The 23,207-nt window shown below is 34.4% G+C and overlaps 1 long non-coding RNA gene across 1 annotated transcript in view; it reads left to right on the top strand.

The window, feature by feature from the left end:
• Window positions 1-18,066, top strand: part of LOC118143061 (uncharacterized) — a 49,830-nt gene extending 31,764 nt beyond the window's left edge. Inside the window, exons 3-4 of the long non-coding RNA XR_004727144.3 lie at window positions 14,450-14,598; window positions 17,866-18,066. This is a non-coding gene — a long non-coding RNA (uncharacterized LOC118143061). The remainder of the gene's footprint in view (window positions 1-14,449; window positions 14,599-17,865) is intronic.
• The last annotated feature ends 5,141 nt before the right edge of the window (window positions 18,067-23,207 follow it).

Genomic DNA, 23,207 nt, shown 5'->3' with positions numbered 1-23,207 from the left:
TACTGTTCTATGTGTGTTTCTGTCCTTTCTGTTCTAGTCTATCTATATATTTGTGTATATCACAATGCCTTAATTTTTGGAGTATTATATTTAATAAATCTCGTATCTGTAACCATAAGAATTCTAAATTTGTTCTGTAAGATTTTCTTTGCATTTGAATAGTCATTTTAGAATCACCTTCTCAATGTTTGACAAGTTGGTGGAATTTTGATGAGTATTTTATTGAATATTTAGATCAATTTTTGTAAGACTTGCATCATAAAATTAGGCTATGGCATGTTAAATCTTGATTTTGGTGAGTTTTTAAATTTATCTCAAAAATGCTATAAAGTTTTTGGTATAGAAGTCTTATATATGTTTTCTTAAAGTTATTTTTGTGTATTTCTTTCATGACTCTATTATAAATTAATTTTATTTTAAAAATTGGTTTTCCAAATGGCTTCTCTCATTATGTAGAAATATGATTAACTTTTATGTAGCATTCTACAATCTAGTGGTCTTGTTACTTCCAGATATTAATTCTAATAGTTAATCTAAATAACTTTTTAAATTTTCATTAAACATAATCAAGTCATTTGCTACAAACCAATATTACAGTTTTTTTGTCCTTCACTTACACTTTTATTTCTTTTTCCCGCCTAAGTGTACTTGTTAGGACCTTCATTACAAGATTGAATAAAACTAGTAGCAGCTAATATCTCTATATAGTTTCTGATATTACATATATGATTCAATGTCTAAACATTAAATACGATTTTTGTAAATGCTGTTTTCAGAATAGGATATTCCTTTCTAGTCCTAGATTAGTAAGAGTTGTTAGTCTGAAAAAGTGAATTATGTTCAAATGTTTTTTCTACTTCTATTAAGATACAGATATATTTTTCTTTATTAATTTGATAAAGTGATTGACTTTTAAAATGTTAATTTAACATTGCATTATTAAAATAAGTTGTACATTTTTATAATATATTACCATTTTAATAGTATTGAATTTCATTTGTTAACATTTTGCTTAAGATTTTTGTATCTATATATATGAGAGAGATGAATTACTCATTTTTGTAATGTTTATATGAAGTTTAGGACCAAGTTAATATTAACTTATTAAAATTAGTTGGAAAGTGTTTTTTTCCAACTGTCTTATTTCTGTCTTATTTCCTAGGAGATATTAGGTAAAATAAATTAGATTATTTCAGTGTTTAAAAATTTACCAGTGACACCATATGAGCCTGGAGATTTTTGTTAAGAAGGTTTTTAATTAGAATTATATTGCTTTGATGTATTTAATAGACACACTATTTTTACTCATGTCAGATTACGTTTTGCATTTTGGAGGCAATCTGCAACTTCCTATAAATCTTCTAAATCATTCAATAAAATACGTCTATAATATCCTTTCATTATCTATGTAATGCTAAGAAGATTTGCAATAATGCTAATTTCTCATTTACTTTTATTATTTATGCCTTTATCTTGCCAGGGGTTTCTAATATGTATTAAGTGCTATAATCTGGGTGTTTGTCCCTGCAGATCTCATGTTAAAATATGGTCCCAATATTGGAGATGGGGACCTAATTGGAGGTGTTTGGGTCTTGGGGGCAGACCCTATCATGAATAGATTAATTCCCTTCTTGAGAGGCACAGGGGAATGGGTGAGAGAGTAAGTTCTCTATTTATTTCCACAAGAGCTTGTTCTTAAAAAGAGTCTGGCACCTGCCCTCTCTATCTTACTGCTTCTCTCACTATGTGATCTCTGCACACGATGGCTCCACTGTGTCTTCTTCCAGGAGTGGAAGCAGCATGAAGCCCTCATCAGAAGCAGATGCTGACTCCATGCTTCTTGCACAATATGCAGAATCATGAGCCAAATAAACCTCTTTTCTTTACAAGTTACTCCCACTCAGTTATCCCTTTATAGCATACAAAATAGACTTAGACAATTGGTACTAAAAAGTGTGGTGTCACTACAAAGATACATGAACATGTGGAAAGAGCTCTGGAACTGGGTAATGGGCAGAAGTTGGAAGAGTTTGGAGAACTTAAAAGAAGTCAACAACACAAGGAAAAGTTTAGAACTTCTTAGATATTGGTTAAGTGGTTATAACCAATGTGCTGATAGAAAGCTAGATATTAAAGGCCATGCTAACTAGGTTTCAGATGGAAAAAGTATCCCATTGAGAATGGAGGCAGACATCACTCATTGCCTCCATGCCTATGGCTTGGTAGAAAGCCAAACTTAGGAGTGATGACCTAAAGTAAACTGGCAGAAGAAACTTCTGAACAGTAAAGAATTTAGGAAGTGGTATGCTGCTTTTAACAACTTATGGTTAGATATAGCAGCAAAAGAGTGACCTATAGGTGGAAATTACAGTTAAAGGGAAGCCCAGTATAAACATTTGGAAAATTAACAGCCTGGCAGGTGGTAGATAAGGAAAGAGTGTTTTCAGGAGGGGAATCTAAGGGTGCTATAGAACAACCACTTGCTAAAGAGATTTGTGTGACTCAAAAAGAGCAATATGCAAATACTCATAACAATGGGAAATAGGTACCAAAGGCATTTCAGAAATCTTGAATGCAAACCCTCCCTTCACAGGCCCAGATGCCTAAGAGAACAGAATGGTGCCTCTTGCTACCTCAAGATGCTATTCACCACATCCTACCCACTCTGGCTCCAGCAGAGACTCATCAAGTTCCATGTACTGCTTGGAGTATTGCTCTCACCAATCTGGAGAGAGCAAATAGCAAATTTTTGCAGCTTCTACGTGGTGTTAAGTTTGTAGGCATGTAGAATGGAAGAGTGGAGTAGACTTACTGGCTTTCAACTAAATTTTAGAGGATGTATCAGAAATTCTAAGAGTCCAGGGAGAAGTCTGAAGCAGAGGCAGAGCTACAGAGAACTTCTACTAGGGAAGTGCCTAGTAGAACTGTGGTAGCAGGGCCATTGGCCTCCAGATTCCAGAGTGACACAGCCAATGGTAACATGTACCTTCAGGCTAGAGAATTCACAAGCATTCAGCTTCAGCCTGTGAGAGCAGCCATGTGGTCTGCACTCAGCAAAGCCATGAGGCCATGACTCCCCTAGGCCTTAGGAGCCTATCCCTCCAACCAGTGTGACTAGGATGTGGGACATGAAGTCAAAGGGGATAATTCTCAGACTTTAAGAGTGAATGTCTGCCCTGCTGATTTTGACTTGTATGGGGCCTCTTACCCTTTCCTTCTGGAAAAGTTCTCCCTTTTAGGAAGGAAATCTGTACTGAATGATTATACAACCATTGTACCTTAGAATAATAATTTCTAAGATTTTGACTTTACAGACTCATAGGTAGAGGAAATGTATTATACCTTGAGTTTCAGATGAGACTTTGGACTTTTGACTTTTGAGTTGATGCTGGAACAAGTTTTGAGAACTATAACAATGGAATAATTATGTTTTGTATGTGAGAAAGACATATGCTTTGGGGGACCAGGGAAAGAATGTTATGGTTTGGATATTTGTTTACCAAAATCTTCTGTTGAAATTTGATCCCTAATATTGGAGGTAGCAGTCTGTGGGAAGTGTTTCAGTCATGGGGAAAACTCTATATGAATAGATTAATGTCCTCCCTGGGGAGTGAATTCTTCTTCCACTGCAAGAGGTGGTTGTTCAAAGAAAAAGCCTGGCACCTCCCCCACCTTCTTGCTGCTGCTTTTGTCATGTGGTCTCTGCAAATGGCGGTTCTGCTTTGCCTTCCTCCATGATTGGAAGCAGCCAGAGGCCCTCACCAGAAGCAGAGGACAGGAAATGCTTCTTACACAGCCTGCAGAACAATGAGCCAAAGAAACCTCTTTTCTTTATAAATTTATCAGATTCAGCTATTTCTTTATAGCAACAAAAAATAGACTAATAGGTTAATTGGACACTTGTTAAAGAATGTTTTCTGTATAATTTTAGGGCTTTGATATTTATTGCTACTTTATGGTGAAGCATATTGCTGACTTTAATACAATACATATTTTATGTATACTCAAAAATTATATGTAATCTTCAATGTATGCAAGCAATTCTATTTCAAACAGTCTAAAATATAGTCAAATTATCTCAGTGTTATTTAAACCCTTAATATCCTTATTGATTTTGTGCCCACATGATTTATCAGTTATATGAAGATGTTTAAAATCTGTAATACTAATTGTATATTTGTCTATTTCTCCTTTTAGCCCAATTTTTCATATATATTGAAGCCATAATTAAGTGTATGCATGTTTAGATTGTTATGTCATTACAGAAATTGATATATTCATTATTATGAACTACTCCATTACTTCCAATGGTCATATTGAGCTTTTTATAAAACTAGAGAAAACTTATTTTGGTCAGTGTTATGCTATGTTTTTCTCTTATCCTTTTATTTTCAATATTTTAAAGTTAATTAATATCTGTTTTATGAGTTCAATTTAGGGAGTATTAGAGACTCAGGGACTACTCTCACCTCCTTGTTTTCCAAGATGAGTTTGTTGCTTTTAAATAAAATGCCTCATTAAAATAATTTTAAACAATTACACATGTGTACTAAAATGTTCAGTTAGGATGATGGCCCTACTAGAAGGAAGTAACCATAACCTTATTGATAACTGTGATAAGGACCTACAGGACACATAGAAAATAATCTGCTAAACAAAATAAAACAAAAACCCAAGTGATACAAGAAGAGAGGCAATTGTATTGCAATATTTGACTAAAGATTTTGAAAAATTTCTTAGGTAGGAAGATAACAAATGGAAAATTAGCATAAGAACCTTACTATATACAGAACTTTTAAATTATGCAGTTGTTTCTTAATAGCAAATTATATATAGACTTTATTCCATAGTGTTGGCATAGTCATTTACAAATAATCATTTCACTGTCACCATAAGTTAAATATTGATGAACCAAAGCAAATTGATGGGGGCATGAGAAGAAAAAAAAACTAATATAAGTAAGATTGAAAAACATTTTGACTACATTCTGTAAGTTAAAGAGAGAAAAAACTATACACAACTGCTATAAACAATGTAATATGCACTTGCATTTATAAAACATGCAATGTTCTCACCATGTCCTCCACAGATGGAGAAAACACAGCTTGGTTTTAGACTGTGAGAAGCAGATTACAACCCTGGGAAAATGAAGAAATTGCTTCAGAAAACTCAATTAGAAATTAAAGTAGGAAAAATATATATACTGGATTTGGCAAATGTGACAGATGATATCAGTGTTTCAACAGTGGAGTGAGAAAAGCACACTTACAGTTGAGGAAGAGTATGTGAAATTTGCAGAAGTCGACACAATGAGATGAATCAAGAAGCTCAAGAATCATGACAGTAAGATTAAGGACAAAGGTTGTATAGAAACCGGAAAGCAGCACAGAGTCGAGGGAAATCTTTGGGTTTTTTCTTTCATTTGGGGGCTCAATTATAAATATATATAAATATATGACATTTATTTATATTATATATATTTGAATATATGATATATATGTTTATATATAAACATGTTTATATGTGGCATATATTAACACTAATATATATTATATATTCATATACATGAATAATATGTTTAACATATTTATATTACATAATAATTTATAAATATAAATGTATAGTAAGAAGAGTAAATTAATAGAATGATAAAAGGGAAGAAAGAAACTGTTGAAGTCAGATAAACAGAGGGAGGCAAGATACTGCTTTAGGAAGAAGAAGGAGGCACATACGAAATGATGGATGTGGGGACTGTTTCTAAATCTTGAGGATAAATAAGGGAGCAAGAAGGAGGTAAGAAATTTCTCCCTGAATTGCCTCAATTTTCTTGGTGAGGTAAGGGCAAAGGTCATCCAATGAAAGCAAAAAGAGAACAGAAATGAAGATGACAAAGGTTTGAAATACCTTTTGAGAAAATGGAAGTTTAAGCTGAATAAGGACAAAGGCAAGAATTACATTGCAATGTTAGACGTACAAGTGAGGTTGAAAACAAAAATTCTAAGCAAAGTAACATTCTTCAAGATCATATGATTTCCCCCTTGGAATGCAAGAGTACCAACAAGGTAGACAATAAATAAAATGATATGGAAGAGAAAGAACTTTGGTATTATATGTATATAAAAATTCATTGAGCTACAGGCTTAGATTTGTTCACTTGGCAGTTAGTAAACACTATCTCAATATGCAAGGAAATAAGACAAAGTAAACAGTGAATGAACCACTTCAGGTTGGCTACAGTCTAGATTGGGTGGATGCTATTTACTATTGTAGTCTAGCATCTTGTACCCATAGTAGTTATCAGACTCTTGAACTCAGTATTTCTCAGACTTTGAGGAGCATGCAATACACCTGGCCACCATGTTAAAACACAAACCTGAATCTCAGTAGATCTGAGATAAAATCCAAGATTCTGAAAAAAAAGTAACTTTTTTTCCTAGTTAAATTATTGTTTTTCCTACCTACTAAATTATGTGATTTTTTAAAACTCAAATTTCTTTCAATTATTAAGGTCACATTATTTTCCTGTGGATATTTGTAATTAGGTTATATGGCTCCATATCAAAGGCAGCACTGACCCAGGCATATAGCCCTCATGCTGTGTAAAAGTACTGTTGGATGGAGTACTTTTTCAGTACTCCTAGGAGAGGAGTTAGCTTCTGTCTCTTCCACCTTTCCTTACGTTACATACTCTCCCAGGATACTAGATGGAATTAGGTTAAACAATTGGTCAGAGCTGAGCCAATATAGAACACGTATAGATTTATTCTGGCAAATAAGAAACCAGTTTAATCAAAAATTTATTTGTATGGTGCTTTTATTTACACACTTGTGAAAAGATAGGACAAGTTTGGAAAATTCCTTAACACAGCAGCTCTGCAGCCATGCCCCCTACACCTAACTAAAGCTAAGACTCAAAGATGCTGAAGTTCTTTCTATTTTATGTAGTACCTCTTGGGTCAACTGGAAAAGTTCTGACTGAACTGGTAGAGGTACTTTATTTATATGCAATATTTTGAAAGATTTGAAATTTCAGTAATTAGAGAGTGGGGTAATCTACAACTTGCATTTTATACTTACTTGGGTTCAGAAATTAAATTTCCTGTTGATTATGGTTTATGAATATTCATATTTCACATAAAATGGACACCAACACATAGAGACAATGGAAAGTGACTTAAACATTTTTTATACTTCTTGATGAAAGTAGCCTTAGTGGAGAATTTGTTACAAAACAAATAGTAATTTCAGCAGGCATCCACATGCTTAAAAAACATTTAATGTCTTAAAAATATGAAAGAAATGCCAAATGGAGAATTGTTTCATTTATTCACTAGATTATTTTACTCATTTCAAAATACAAAAGGAGGTAGACAGGCATTTAGAATAGAGGAACATCATTTTTGAAATCATTTACCTGCAAAGATTGCTCTGGATCTTAATAACAGTGGTTTATAGATCTGATCATATCAAGTAACTACAATAAACAACTAAATACGAATGCTTATCATTGTGTGTCTAGAATGTTTTAGACACTCTACATATATTATTTTGTTGACTTCTCTCAATAAAATTAAGTAGATAGGTAGATTTTATCTTAGAGTCAAGAAACGAAGCCAATATGTAGCAGCATCAGAATTAAAACTCAGGTTTCTCTCAACCTAAAACTTATAAATATTTCACTTTATGATACCCCCATACAATAGAAATTATGTTCTATACTCAAGCATTTAAATTCTGGTGTTTAAAGGGGCCTTAAAATATGAGGTACTTAAAACATTTCCCCATTTTTTGATACTGTAAAACTAGTATTTATCTATTAATTCATTGTCATTAATCACTGCCTGAACATGCTGAGTTTTTCTACTGTAACACATTCAACTTCTACCACTATATTTAAAGAATTATGTTTATGTTTGAAATTTTTTTTATCAATGTGGTTATTGTGATGTAGTTAACCAAAACATAAGACCAAGTTATTGATGGCTCAATACTCTGATGACAGGGTAAACTTAGCCGCAAAACTGTAGTTGGGGCAATAGAACCCAAGATATGATGCATATACACATGAAATTCTGTCAACCACACTTTTCAGAAAAAAGAGCCACAGAAAGTTGTCATAAAAGGAACACCCGGTAGTTTCTTTATAAGTTTCTGTTCTCATCAAGCTATCCATTGAAATTATACTCTATAGTTAGAGTAGTAAGTTTAACAGATTTCTCCTTCACTTGAATTTACATATGTGTGTGTGTGTGTATTTTTTGAAAAAGTGTTTAATTGTATTTTATACAAATTAGCTAAATGTGTTTTCCTTTTAGAAGATTATATTTTTTCAAGTAAAATACTAAAGTACAGAAATGAATATTCTAAGGTACTTCTAAGACTTTGAGATACTTAAATAAGTGGTCCCAAAAAACAAGCAACTTAACCACAATCAATTTGAATAAATTCGCCTAAAACAAAAATTTGTATGTACAATACAATGCATGGAACTATTTTTAATTATTTATAAATATAATATTAAGTATTATATTTTATTTTTATCTAAATTCTCCTACATATTGTTTCATTCACACATAATTTTAGTAACATTCATTTGTAGAAACAATATTATTAATGTAGTTAATTAAAAATGAATATGTTCTTGTATTGCAAAATTATATTTATTGACCATAACTTTCACTTTCCTTTTCAAAAGCAATATCCAATATGTATCTACTTAGTTACTTTAGTCAACTTAAATTCCAATTTTTCTATAGGGCTTTATAGAACTATCTGTGTACAACTCTGGGTTGTTAAAGTGTTAATTCATCACTGTTCTTTTTCTAATTTAGTCTTTTGTTTACTGAATCTATTTTTAAAGTTTTGTTAAATATTAGGGTAGGTCCATAAATTATCTGTACCTAATTATTAAGCAGAGTCAGATCTTGATAATTGATAAAGAATATTAATTGATCAGATACATGTCTGCATCAGTTTTGGATATCTATGCTGATTTCATGTAGAGAAGACAGAAAGTAGCAAATAATCTACTGTATTGGAATGGGGAAATCTTCTGAGACAAGAAAAGCATGAGGATCCACCCCTGAGTCAAACAGGAACCTTTATCTGGAAAGTCCAGGTAACATAGTCTGCAAAAATAAACCTAAGTGAAAAATAAATCAATAAAACAAATCAAAAGAAAATCAAGCAACAAAACAAAACAACCAGCACAGTAACAAAAAAACACCTAAAGATTCTGTGTCCAAAAAATGTAACCAAACTTGCTAGCAAGTTAGCATCTGCAATAATAGGAACAGAATTTCTTGATGAATTTCCTAAGAGACATGGGATTAAGGTCTTGAGATAGGATCCACTTTCTTAGACCTAACTTACTGACAAACCACTCAAAGAAAGCCCATAGCTGGAACTAGAGGCATCAACCTGAGACTGGTAACCAGCATGTATTTCCTTTTGTATACCTGGTAAAACATACAAACAAACAAATAGAAAAAAATCAAAGACAGGAAGTAGACATGCACATCTTACTCTCCAGACTTAGTATAAGCCTCTAAGACACTATTCCAACTGGGCTTATCATAACAAGGTCTGTGCACACCCTCGTAGGCCAGCCAACACAGAATTGCTTCTGATGTCTTAGGGCTCTGTCTTCTTCCAGCTAGCACATTTCCTACCTTGGCTGACAATAACAGATATTGGTTTGGATTGCTGCCCACAGGGGAGCAATCTTATATCCAATACCCCTAGTATACAAGAATGAGAAGAAAGATTATTTCTGTTACACTGCTGACAGATGGACAACAAAAGAATTAGTAAAAACCTAACAAGTTGAAAATGACTTTAAGCTTAAAGCTATTTGCTTTTCTATTCCTAACGTAAGACTTCAGACAAAAATTTGTTCACTATATAACTGGTGCTAGCTATAGATTTTAGGTACAGAGAATTCAGCAGTAAAAAAAAAGAGAGGCAAATCCCTGTTTTCATAAAATGTATATTCTGATCACCTTGTCTTGCTATAGGCTTGTTTTATACAAGGATGTTGCTATCTATTTTTAAAGCTTAATTGAGACATATTTTACATGCTGTACAATTCACCCATGTAAAGTGGTCAATTGAATCGTTTTTAGTATATTCACAGTTCTGGGATCATCAGAAACTTATTTTAGAACATTTTAGTCACCCTCAGAAGAAACCTGGCCTGGCGTGGTGGCTCATGCTTTTAATCCCAGCACTTTGGGAGTCAGAGGTGGGTGGATCACTGGAGGTTAGGACTTTGAAACTAGCCTGACCAACATGGTGAAACCCCATCTTTTCTAAAAATACAAAACTTAGCCAGGCATGGTGGTGGGTGCCTGTAATCCCAGCTTCTCGGGAGAATCACTTGAACCTGGGAGGAAGAGGTTGCAGTGGGCTGAAATAGTGCCTCTGCACTCCAGCCTGGACAACAGAGTGAGATTCCCTCTCAAAAAAAAAAAGGGAAACCTCATACCCAATACAAGTATTCCTCTCTCCATCCTTCTAGTTCTAGGTAACCAGTGTTATACTTTATGCAATTTATGTACATATAGTACATAAATTTTGTGTGCTAATTTTGGACATTTTATAATTTTACATAAATGGAATCATATAATATGTAATCCTTTTGTTCCTTGACTTAGCACATTTTTAAGATTTATCCATATTGTAGCATGAATCAGTATGTCGTTCCTTTTTGAGGCTATCTGCTTACTTGTACAGTTAATTTAAAATGAGATCTGTCCTAGTTTATGCATTTTTCGATTTTCCCACACTGTAGAAAATTTGTTTTAATTGAGCACAAACTTTGAACAAGATGGTTTAATTATAGAGCTAGACAATGCTTGGAGACTTCTAGTCAATTTACACATAAAGCGACAGATATCTACAAAAAGAAGTGGTTTACTGAAAGCCTCACAGCAGAGATAGACACTTTTGGCTTGATTCTTTATCACAATGCTTACTCGGTGTAGATTTTGATAGCCTTGTATTTATCTTCAGGATTCTGCAACCTCTTTAAATTGAAGAAAATGATTCTAATTCCTGTCAGTTTATAGACTATTGGATTTTTCTATGAGAACAGGTTTTTGTTTCTTTTATGTAATATGAAAAAGGCTATATAAGGCAAGCAAATAAGAATTATTGTGATCACAACATAATGCCTGCTCAATATTATTCTTATAAAAAGTATTGCAAAAAATTACTCATAAAATTATATACCCTATAATTTTCACTGGTATCTTCTCTTTCTCTCAATTTAACGTACCATTCATTATATAAAATTTTAAAAAGTCATCAGTCAGTAAAATCATATGTATTATCAGTATCTATCCATCTATTTTTCTAGACTGCCTGAAGTCATACAGAACATATCTTTTTAAAAACCATAGTGAGCAGTGCTTGAGATTTTAATGTTGGAAAACAAGATGAAAATTTTCCAGTCTTTTCAGAATTTACAAATAAGCTCTTTGGCTTCCAGATTAAATGAATAAAGCAGGGTACATGTCATCTAAACAGCACCCACCACAGTTTATTGAAAGTATTCAGCCTCCACTTAAGCCTACATTCCTAAAGTAAAAAGATCCATTTAAACAATTATATATCAAATTACTTGGAAGTTCCTAATGAGATGTCTTTAAATTTTCTTGAACTTTATTTAACTCTTATCCCAAAGATTTTTTATGGTCCTCATATTTATTTTATATTTTAATTTCTGCATGACTTCTGGTGTTGTAGGATTTTACTGTCATTTAATGTTAGTAAAATGACTAAAACCTCTCTTCTCTTTTTCCCAACAATACCAACAAATAGAATCCTTAGGATTATGTGTTATGTTTAATGTTCCTCTGATTACTGTAATATAAGTGCAGGTGCCATGCTCAGAGTTTGTATTTCAAAATTATACCTACTTCTCCAGAGTAGGTATCTGCCTCAACATATACTTAGAATTATTTATGTAGTATTCATTTTCTTTTTTATTTATTTATTTTTTTATTCAGTCTCCATAGAGACAGTCCAAAATTGCCAACGCCAACTGTATTTCAAGTCGTCATGGTGGGGTATTGGGAAAAGTTTTCTTTCTTTTTTTTTTTTTGAGACGGAGTTTCGCTCTTGTTACCCAGGCTGGAATGCAATGGCGCGATCTCGGCTCACCTCAACCTCCACCTCCTGGGTTCAGGCAATTCTCCTGCCTCAGCCTCCTTAGTAGCTGGGATTACAGGCACGTGCCACCATGCCCAGCGTGACTGAAAGGGGCCTAGGTACAGCTCAGGCCATGGCTTCAGAGGGTGCAAGCCCCAAGCCTTGGATGCTTCCATGTGGTGTTGAGTCTGCTGGTGTACAGAAGTCAAGAACTGAGGTTTGGGAACTTCTGCCTAGATTTCAGAGGATGTATAGAAATGCCTGGATGCCCAGGCAGAAGTTTGCTACAGGAGCAGGGCTCTCATGGAGAACCTCTACTAGGGCAGTCCAGAAGGGAAATGTGGGGTCAGAGCCCTCACATACAGTCCCTACTGGGGCACCACCTAGTGGAGCTGTGACAAGAGGGCCATCATCCTCCAGACCCCAGAATGGTAGCTCCATTGACAGGTTGCACTGTGAGTCTGGAAAAGCTGCAGACACTCAACACAAGCCCATGAAAGCAGCTTGGAGAGAGGCTGTACTCTGCAATGCCACAGAGACAGAGCTGCCAAGAATCACGGGAACCTACCTCTTGCACCAGCGTAACCTAGATGCAAGACATGGAGACAAAGGAGATCATTTTGGAGCTTTAAGATTTGACTGCCCTGCTGGATTTCAGACTTGCATGAGGCCCCTTTGCTTTGGCCAATTTCTCCCATTTGGAATGACTGTATTTACTCAATGCCTGTACTCACATTGTTTTTAGGAAGTAACTAACTTGCTTTTGATTTTACAGGCTCTTAGGCAGAAGGGACTTGCCTTGTCTCAGATAAGACTTTGAACTGTGGGCTTTTGGGTTAATGCTGAAATGAGTTAAGACTTTGGGGGACTGTAGGGAAGGCATTATTAGTTTTGAAATAAGGACATGGGATTTGGAGGGGTTGGGGTGAAACGGTATGGTTTGGCTGTGTCCCCATTCAAATTTCAACATCAATTTTATCTTCCAGAAATCCCAGGTGTTATGGGAGGGATGCAGGTGAGGTAATTGTATCATCTGGGCCAGTCTTTCCCTTGCTATTCTCATGAGAGTGAATAAGTCTTATGAGATCTGATGGGTTTATCAGGGGTTTCCGCTTTTGTTTCTTCCTCATTTTTCTCTTGCCACTGCCATGTAAGAAGTGCTTTTGACCTCTTGCCATGATTCTGAGGCCTTCCCAGCCATTTGGAACTGAAAGTCTAATTAACACTCTTTTGTTCCTGGTTTCAGGTATGTCTTTATCAGTAGCATGAAAAATGAACTAATACAATAAGTGATAAGTAGAGTGGTCACACTCTTGGTTTGCATGTTCTCCTAGAGTGATTATCAGCACCATAACCTTTCTGTCTTAGTCTATTTTTGTGTTGCTATCAAGGAACACATAAGGGTGGATAATTATAAAGAAAATAAGTTTATTTGATTCATGGTTCTACAGATTGTACAAAAAGTGTGGTGCTGTCATCTGCCTCTGGTGAGGCCCTCATGCTGTTCCTCCTCATGGCTGAAGGTGAATCACATGGAGTGAGAAACAGAAGGGGGAAAGGTACCAGGCTCTTTTTAATAATCAGCATAATCAGCTCTTTTGGGAACTAATAGAGTGAGAACTTACTCATTACTTTGAGCACTGCACCAAGCCATTCATAAGGGATTTGTCCCCATGACTCAAATACCTCTCATTAGCCCTCGTTTCCAACATTGAGAATCAAATTTCAACAAGATTTGTAGGGATCAAACAAGTCATATTGAAACTCTAGCACTTTCATACCTGAAAACGTTCTGATTTGAACAATTATATGGTTAACAATATGTATTTATGCATTTGTCTCCCCCAACGTTCTAAAGCTTAGTTGTGCAGAGGCACTTTTTTATGGTTTTTCCTCTTGTGAGACTTTATTGATTTGAGCTGTAGGAACTATACAGTGTCATTGAGTGCTTCATTTACAAGCACTCAAAAAACCCAGAGTATATGCTTGACTTGTACAATGTGATACTTTGATATACATATACATTGTGAAATAATTACCATAATCAAGTTAATTGGCATATCCATTACCTCTATATAGTTAACATTTTGTGTGTGTCTATATATGTGTTGTGTCTGTTGAGAAGACTTAAAAATCTATCTTCTTATCAAATTACAGATACATAATACAGTATTGTTAACTATCATCACCATGGCAAGGTACTCTTAAACACTCCCCAAATAGATCTCCCTGTCAGGTCAATAGTGAAGCATTTTTGGTTGCTTTCATAAAATCCATTATCTCCTTTTCCTGACAGTACCGCCTTATGTTTCTTTGGAATGAAAAATTCAACCTTTCCCTGCTGTCAGTCATGTGGTCCCAGCTCCAAGAGCCCCCTAATTGGAATAAACCAATAAGAGGTTGTCTTAAAATGGACCGGTAACCAACCAGAGCCAATGAGATGTGGTAAGTCATCTGTGGGATTTCTGGGAAAGAGAAGTCTTCTGTATTTCTTTGAATTGGTCATTGTGATAATGTATGCCTAGAGCAACTGTAAGTCTGACAATGGAGGCACAATAGAGAATGGAGTCCAAAGAGATGCTTCAAACAATAGCATTTGAGCCCCGTATCCAACCAACCTTTTAAATAATATGAAGTAATAGATTAATTTTGGTTTAATTTAGTAGACCTCAATTGCAGGTAATTTCATCCCCCAGGGAATATTGGGACATGCTATGAGACATTTTTTATTTTCACAGCTGGGGGTCGGGGTGGGGCGAGGTAGGCAGTGTAGGAGGTTGTTATTGGTATCTAGTGAGTAATGATCAGGGATGCTGCTAAACTTCCTACAGTGCACAGGACAAGCCCATACAACAAAGAAATACTTGTCCCAAAGTGTCAATAGTGCTGAAGCTGAGAAATTCCAGTTTAAACCACTTTGAGCTAAATTATCTGTCATTTACAAAATTAAAGATCCTACATAATACAAAAACTCTCTGTAAAGTCCCACCTGCTAGTCATTGATTCCATTAACTTTTTAGATTAAAAAATAGTCAGATCACATCAATTCTGTGTTCTAAAACACCCAGTGGTTTCACATTCCCTCAGTATAAAATCTAAAATACTTGCTATTTCCTATATCAAGAATTGGCAAACTTGTTCTGTAAAAGGCTTGTTATTAAATATGTTCTATAGCAACGACCAAACTTTGTTCTTGTAGCATGAAAACAGCTGTAGATAATGTAAGAATAAGAGAACATGCTGTATTCTGATAAAACTTTATGAATGCTGAAATTTGAATTTCATACAATTTTCATGTGTTACAAAATACGGTTTTGCTTTTTATATTTTATCCCAAACATTTAAAATTGAAAAAGCTCTTTGAATTCAGAAGCCACATAGAAACAGCTGGTGGGTCAAACGTGGGCCACAGGCTGTAGTTTGGTAACTCCCGATTTGCACGATCTGTACTTTCCTGCACAGATTTCATTCACTCTACCACATTTGCTCTCTTGAAGGACCACCATTTACTCTGCCCTCCTTGCTGTTCTTTGCACACACAATCACAATGCCTTTGCACAAGCTGTGCTTTTCACCTAGAATGTGCTTTCTCCTAATCTTTGTATAGGAGATTCATTCGTTGATTTCTCTCCCATCTCCTCTTAAGAGAATGTAACCTTCATGAGGGAAGATACTTTCTGTTTCTTTTATTAAACAATGGCTGGCATAAAATATGTACTCCATGAACATTTTTTTGCATCAATGGACTATTTATATTTTTCAAAATTCCTATTTATTTTGGCCTCATCTCAAATAACATTTTGAGGCTTTACATGATTGGGAGCTGGTTGTTGATTTTGCTCCTTTCAGAGTTTCTTTAATCTGTAATATTTTCTACATTGTTCCACAACATGATTGTTGCACAAATCTCCTCTCTGCTAATAGTGAGACTCTTCAAACTAGCTGAGCTGCATTCAGTATCATTTTAACTATTAGTAAACATCGATAACTCAGAAGCTAAGGTGATCCCCCTTGTGTATTATAGAACAGTGGTGCCCCAGATAGATAATATAATATTTTTTATATTATCTATCATGTTTGGTTAAGAACAGAAATATTTATAATGATATTAAAACAAATTCATAATATTCTATGACTGTATAAGTTTTTCATTGATTTTTAACTTACTTGACCTAAGACTTTTATGTATTTTATAGTGAATAGAATTTGGTGGAATGAGCACTAATGTTTCTTGAGCATTTGTGCTCCACTATGCATTAATTACTCTAGGGTCTCATATTGTTATCCAGTTCCTTCCCACCACACTCTAGGAAACCCATAAGTTAACCAATTTGAGACACAGAAAGACTCAGTGACTGTAATGCAGCCCCACTAAAACATCGGTAACTGAGAAAAAGCAGTCTTCATCTCTGGTACTCACTCTTTTATCCCGAGAACCTAGAACAATAACAGGAAAATAGAGGATCCTCATCAAATAAATATTGAATAAATGAATGAGAATATATGACTTTATGTAATATAACACAATTAATCAGAATAAAATCCAATGTTATTAACGCTGCTTACAAGGCCCTATCTTGAGCTCATCTCCTTGCAGGTGGACTCTAGGCTGCCCTGAAGGATAAGCTTTAAGAGTCTATGGCCACCGAATGCAGGGTGCTGAACATAGTGGGTATCAAATCATTGAATTTCCAATGAGCTTATCAATGGGTCACAAATAAAAGAGAAATTTAGACAAATTGGGAAAAAAGTTTAGATTTTTTTTATTTCACTTTCATGAATAAATTACTTTGCTCAGAGGAATTATGTAAATGAAAGCTCTGATTTCATAATATACGCAAACTTCTATTTTTCAGGAGTTGATCAGATTCATTTATTGCATAATTTTCCTATTTACCAGATTGTGTAGTTTTTATGCTGGCTGTAACACAAGAAAAAAAAATAATAAACCACCATGCTATCAAGTGACTACATTTACAAGTAGCTTACAGGGAAACATAAAAATAAAACCCAGATGCAGTCATATTTTGAAGCAATGCTATGTAATTACCAATGGGTACAAAAAAAGAGACAGTTTCTCTGACATACATTAAGACATAAAAAACTAAGTTCTGTCTGGAAATTCCATTTTATTATGCAATAAATTTCTAGGGGAAGTGGGAAGAAGATAAATATACAGTATACATACAGGCGCTATATAAATGGAATTTTCATTACTGTGAAATCATTGTGTTAGCACTTTTGTGCTTAAAAAATAATGAAACAAAAATATAGCATCTAAAGTTCATTATTTTTTAAATTTCTGAAATTCATTTTATTTTTAAATTTAATCTCTTCTAAAGGCATTTAAGTACACAGAAACATAATTCATTGCTTTACAAATGCTAAGCTAATTTATTGTCAATGTTAGTGCTACTCTTAATTTTTTTGAAAGTAACAATATTTACAAGTTATTCAGATAATAACTTATTTTTTTAACACACATCAAGGTTGAGTGTGTAGGCTAGATGTCCAACTGAAAGAATTAATCTAAGCCAAAATAGATACTTTAATGCTTAAACCTTTCATGGTTTTTTTGGGGAAGTGGGGGTTATCTCCTTTTTTACAATTGTTTGCACCTGCCAAAGGGAATTTTCTTCACTGATCTTTCTGTATTAAAAGCCAATGTGGTCAGTTCCTAGCTTCCTATTTTTTTGCCTCCTTTTATTAAAGTTGACCCAAGGACTTGAATTAATGAATATGGTTCTACATACTACTATCCTGCCCAGTTAACTTCACATTGTTGGTGACAGAAAGCACAGAAGACAAGAAGCAAAACCTTCAAGACTGTCATGCCCATGGATATTAAACAGACCTCTTTTCCCCCACCTTCATTACTATTAATTTTTTCCCTTTAACTCACAAATAAATTCTGTTGACATCTAAAGGAAAATGTTTTTGTTCTTGGTTGGCTGAAAACAGAGAAGGCATGTTTGGACAAATAATATAACCCACAATCTTGAAAAAAATACTTGATACACCAGATGGCTGAATCTGCATTCGCAAAACTCAAAAGAATAGAGAGGTGTACTGAATTCAGCAAAAAGACATCTCATAGTGCTAAACATTGCAGGAAGAGGCAGACAGGGATGTGCTTAGTAGCCATCTATTTACGCACATACTGAGAAGCTCTTCTGTACCAGACACCTGAGATTCCATATCCTTATAGAGTTCATATTCTACAGGGAAAAAATGACTAACAACAGTTAGTTAACAATACTTGAGAATAACAGTAAGAAAGGTCATAGTAATGTAGAAATAATAACTGCCATTTTTAAGCTCCTGCCTTGTCAAGCATTGTGACAAAATATTGTCAAGCATATTTTCAATCTTATTGATCTCACAGCACACATTGGAGAAAATTATACACAAATGAGACAGGGGCATAAGAAAAGTTGCATAGTTTTCCAAAGACGTGGAAAGTTGTCAGTGGTGAAGTCAGAGTTTGAATCTTGGTCTGTTTGTCTAAAACGTAGGCCTTTTAACTTTCTTACGTTGCCTTTCAAAAAATAGCCAACAATTTAAGGTGGAAAATAAATCCCTTGCTAAAAAAGAAAAACACAAGTTTCTTTTCTAGAAATATAATATCTACAGGCAGGATGACATTCATACACTGTGAGACTTAATAGCATTGTGGTTAATAGCAAAAATTCTGTAGTCAGACATTCTGAGCTCTAGCTCCACCACTAACTAGTTGTCTAATCTTGGGCCAATTACTTACCCCTTTTTGGCCTCTTTTTTTTCCCATCCGTAAAACGGATTGTAACAGTACTTCCTTCTTCGGCTCCATATGAACATTGTATACATGTATAGTGCTGATAACAGTGCCTAACTGTAAGCAGTCAATGAATGTTAACTATTGTTACTGTTATAACTGTATTCTCTGGACTGAAAGGAACAGATTGAAATGGACACCTAACTTTTAAGAAAATCTGTTAATAATCCTATCTCTCTCCAAAAATTTCAGTTTTCCATATTCCTGTGTTTCCTCCACTCCTAGTAAATACTGGCTACTCATCTGTATATCTCTTTCTCCTTCATTTCAATGCCTTCTCTCTACTTTTTAATCTTCTCTTCTTATTCTCCTCCTATTCTATTCTTTCATATAATATGAATCTTATATTTCACTCTTTCTGTTTCCTTTGTCTCCATTTCAAACTTGAAATTAAATTCCATTTCAAAGTTGAGTTATAATTTACACTATAAGTTTTACATCATTTTTTCTTACACTGACCCTACTTCACAACTCCTGCTGTTCCATAAGTATTTTATAATGTTACTTTCCTCCCTTCTTGAGATACTAGTGCAGTATTTAATGCCGCGTTGTGAACACAGGCAAACAATGCATATTTGATGATTAGGCGAATGAGCCTTTTCCACTAACATTTTGCAAATTTACATTCTCTATTGAAGGTGAAGAAGAGTAGGATTCCCCTTGTTTCCCACCTTTTTTTCTGTTTTTCCATTTACTTTTGGATTCGGCCCTTTTCTATAAGAGCCTTAGTGTACTGTGTTATGTTAAGTCATATCATATTATATATACTGTATGTTCTCTTGTTTTAGAAAATGTTTACTTTGATTTGTAAGAACCATTTCCATCTTAAATATCTCTTGTGTTAACTGTCCTTTGGATGCATTACAACTGAATATGAGCATTTTCCAAACTATAAGCCAGTGCCAAGGTGGAGTGGGTTCTTCTGACCACTACATTGTTATAAACAAAACTCACACCGTAATTTTCCCTCAAATTACATCACAGGATTTTATATCCAAAGCATGAATATCTTTGGATAAAAGAGGCAACCAGAAGTGAAAATAGATGTAGGAAATTGTATATTATACTTTGTAAGGTTTATACTCAGCACATTTTGAGCCAACATCTACCCCATAGATGTAGTCACACATTTCTATGGATATTTAATGGTTGGGTATCCAAGCACAAAATACTTTGAAACAATTAATTTATAATCAAAACCCTTTGAAATTCCATAGAAATGAACAATGCTTAATCCAAATGCAATCAGCTTATGATAATTTACTTTCAAAATGGAATAAAAGTATATTTAATATACCATCTAGGTGGTATATACGATTATAAGGAAAACATCTTCCTCCAAAGTCAACATGAAAATCTTCTCTAGAACTAAAGCCATTCTTAAGTGTCAGCTTAAATGTGTCATTCTATAAGTATTAACCATCATCTCAATGATATCCCAAAAAGCCATGAGGTGAAAACAAACAAAAAAACGAGCAGAACCTCCGCAGGTTGTCTCTTGGCTTGATACTTGAAGCATGGTTCTCAGAACAGAAGCAGAAGCATCCCTTCTGGACAAGCACTTCTCAAACTTGAGTATGCTTATGATTTAACCTTGATTCAAGAGAGGTGGGGTGAGGCTGAGATTTTACATTTCTAATAAGCTCCCAGTTGGTACTAAGGCTGCTGCCCCCATCTAGCAAAGGTTCTAGAAAATCAAGAATAACCACTGTTTATGTTGTACCATAACATCCTACAGATAATGATATCATTTTATGATAGCACAAACTTCAATAAATATATCTGTGAAGTACTTTGAAAATAGCAAATATTTGTTGGACACACATTTATAATTTAAAAGTAACTACTTTCACAAAATGGAAGTTAAATAACTGATAAACATTTCTGAAGCACAAAAATCTCTATGGAAAAAAAGTCAGAGAAAATTTTTCAGACTATTAAAAGGAAATATATGTATTCACTGAAAAATAACACCCATGTTGAGGCCATGATTTAATTCAGTGTTTCACCTGATAGACACTTCCTGCTGTGATCCAATTTTTAAAATGAATTTTTGGGAGAGTTTGAAAAGAAACACTTGTTTTTAATTGTGCATGAACAGTCTAAAATTTCTTTTTTATAAGGGGAAAATAGTAAAATCAAGATATCTAGCAGTTATTAAATTGTCAAAAAATTTGAAATCTCTATCTTAGTACATTAAGTATGTGCAATTGTTTTGACAGTTCAATATCCTACTGTGAATGAAATAGTTGTTTTTACTACCTGATAGATTCAACACCTGGGAGGTGTAGCGTATCCTGCAGGGCAACATTTTAGAAAATGAGACGTCATTGTGTCGAAAAAATATATGTAACACATAGAGATGCAAGACATTTTAGTGCTTTTAGAGCTGCGAGAGTCCTTGGAAATCATGTGGTACATTTTCGTCATTTTAGGAAGAAAAACAATCAAAGATCCAATAAAGCAAAGTGATCCAATATATCAAGCTATTCAGTGTCCCACCCAGCTAGTTAGTAGCACAGCTAAGACTAAATTTCCAATCTCTTGATTCCTAGGTACTTTTTCCCTTAACAGTTTAAATTTTCAGATTGTTTACTTGTGCTTAGCTTTTTAAAAGCTCAGAAAATAATAATGATGATATTAAATATGTGCAACATAAGAGAAGCCCACACCAGAATAATGATTTTGCTCATTTTGTAGTTTGGGTTTAAATGAGATTTAAAATATTTGTGAAAATAATATATTGACTGTAAAAAGAAATAATTCTGATGGCCAGTCAGCAAATAATGATTCACTTGAAGGTACTTATCTTTAAAAATTAGAGATATAGGACTCAAGCTGAAAGGTGAAATCAGAAATTCAATACATATATTTGAAATATAATAATTATTTTCCCTGTTTCAGTGTAATAATTAAACAAATGTTCACATTATGACTAATCTGGATGCTCATCTGCCTCTCATAGTGAGAAATTCAGTCTTTTCTCAATATATCAAGCTATTCAGAAGGTTCCCGGACTTGCTTGCCCTAGCTTGTTGAATTTGTCCTTCTCTTTAATGGCCTGCTAGCATGGCCAGAGACTGCAAACTCAGGTGGACTTCATTAAGTCAGGTTTATGCAATGGTTGGCATTCTCACAGCCTTTTTTTTGTGGGTCAATGTTCTCCAGTTCAGAAATCACTCCCCTGGCTAAAGTTCAGAGCCGTTCAGATATCTGGTGTAAGGCCATAAGCAACAGAAATTGCTACAAAGCTGAACTTCTGTGTTAGACAGAAATAAATGAAAGCCCAGAAGTCAAGTTGGCCATAAGACCAACCTTTTAATGCAGATCCTCATTCTTTGGAGAAGGCTTCCTGCCAGTGTTAGGTTCCTTTAGGCGGTCCCACAACAAAAATAATTGCGTTGAGCCTTCACTATGGTAGCTTTTAAAGAACAGATTTTTTAATTTGCTTGTTTTTCAGTTTTTCAAGCTTACCTACAATCATAGGTCTCAGTATATTCCAGCATAAGTCATATATTGTGCTAAAATTCAATCCTCCCTAAGACAATGACAGGTACAAATCTCGGGTCCAGAATGTTCTTTTCATACAGACAGTGTCCTATGGACATGGGGCATGCCTGCTGACCTTGCCTGCTGGCAAACCTCAGTGAGCCCCATCGTGGTATTCAAGGTATTTTAATAATTCTCAGTCTCAGAGAGAAATGCTATGGTTCCACTTTGCATAAAATGAGAAATCTTTTTGGCTCATCGGCAAAATTTTGGCTGCAACACTCTTGACAGAGATGTACTGCCTAAAACCACACACTACCAACATGTGAACTCTAGGCTCTTGATGTTCACAAGTATCCTGACATACTCTTTTCAGAAAAGCCTAAATATATATTCTTTACATCTATCTATATAACTGAAGGAACTGGGAAATCTGTTTCAACAGTGACAAGATGTATATTAGAACAAATTGCGTTATTACTTTCACATATCAGTACCAAATAAGGTAAAAAATAATTTAACATTTCATGCTCATTGGAAATAGATGCAGAAAAGGATATGGCTATAGATAATTCTTAGGAACACTGAAAATACATTTGAATGACCCACAAGCAGAAGAAATCCAGCATATAGCAAAGATGAATACGTGACATATGTGACTACTATAAAGATTGTTTTTGGTCCTTAAATGATTAACTAATCACACATTTAAAAAAGGTTTTTAAGTAGGTACCCTATAACAGAAAATACT

This window comes from Callithrix jacchus, chromosome 7, assembly GCF_049354715.1.
Source record: "Callithrix jacchus isolate 240 chromosome 7, calJac240_pri, whole genome shotgun sequence".
Classification (NCBI taxonomy): domain Eukaryota; kingdom Metazoa; phylum Chordata; class Mammalia; order Primates; family Cebidae; genus Callithrix; species Callithrix jacchus.
The sequence above is the reverse complement of the archived record's forward strand: the minus strand, read 5'-3'. Positions and strand labels throughout refer to the sequence as shown.